The sequence below is a fragment of the Austrofundulus limnaeus genome, unplaced genomic scaffold (assembly GCF_001266775.1).
Source record: "Austrofundulus limnaeus strain Quisiro unplaced genomic scaffold, Austrofundulus_limnaeus-1.0 Scaffold51, whole genome shotgun sequence".
In the NCBI taxonomy this organism is placed as follows: Eukaryota; Metazoa; Chordata; class Actinopteri; order Cyprinodontiformes; family Rivulidae; genus Austrofundulus; species Austrofundulus limnaeus.
In genome coordinates, this window is record NW_013952453.1 from 2,337,536 (window position 1) to 2,338,913 (window position 1,378).

Genomic DNA, 1,378 nt, shown 5'->3' on the forward strand with positions numbered 1-1,378 from the left:
TTTGTATGTATGGATCACTTGGGTTGTTACCGACATCTGGTGAAAATTTCATGTCATTAGCACCTCTAGTAATATTTACTGAGAAAAATGGTGACGTGTTCAATACTTTTTTACCCGCTGTATATAAATATATTTTTTTCCTGTAAATGTGGTTTCCAAAAGGCACATTGTGTTGTTGTCCACCTCACATCATCTTCCAATGTCCACTTTGAAGCCACCCTCATTTTTATGAAATATTCCACTGTATTTTCTCTTTATAATAACAATAAAAAATATCATTTGGACCAGTTCTTTAATAGTTATTATCCACAGAAGTGGCTGGATCAAAGGAGAAAACACTGAGGATGAGACTCATTGTCGCACGACATTCAGTCTTCAAGTAAAAAGAATCTCAGATGTGCCATTCGCAATTCATAATCCTCAACTGTATAATTCACARCACATATTTAAGTGGCAGCATCTCAAGGCGACGGTTGCCCACATGGGCTTCAGATGAAGTTAAACTGTTCTGCGTTACAGATGAAAAACAAAAGTTTTCTTTTTTTGAACTGCTGTTCATTGTCTACCCTTTTCTCATTGTAAAACCTGGTTGTCCACATAATTGGGGGATCTAAAAGTGAACATGAGAACAAGTTCTTTTATAGCAACTGCATACAGTAGCTAATCTGGTTGAAAAAAATGTGTTGCATGATTTCTTGTGGACAAGCATCTTCGGAAACACAATAGAACTAACTTTTGCTCTGAAAATTTAGTTTTTGGCTTTTTGAAATGCTGTTGAACAATTTGTGTTATAGCTTTGTATTACTTTACATTTAAACAGGAAAGTTTGCTCTTCAAATTATATCTATTTTATTAGACTCATTAAGCATTTTTTTAATGTTAAGCACAAACAACAAATAAAGAATAAGAAATACATTTATTAAATTAGAATTTTCTTCAATATTAAAGCTCTGTTAACATCACTTGTACATAAATTCACACGAGTGCCAGAAACATCCAAAGCGACAGCTTCTTTGAACCATACAGGAAATGTACTAAATCTAATGGCTGTTTTATCAATAAATTATTTCTTCAAGAACAGCGACCTAAGATGAAGAGACAAAAAAAGCTTGCAGGCGTCTCTGAATGCGCAGGGTTGGAAAGAGGGCAAAGCTGATGAAAACTCAACTGATGACAGCTTGAAATATTTCAGGCTCAACTTTAAATGGACGCATTCAGTTTGTCATTTTGTTTAACTTTTTTTTTGCATGAGTAAGGCATATTAACTGTAAATTTTATCTATCTTCTTACTATTTTGCATTATTAAAGGGGAAATATTAAGTGTTTCTCAGGTATATATTTAAATACTATACCATAATAAAGTATCTATGTCACCTTT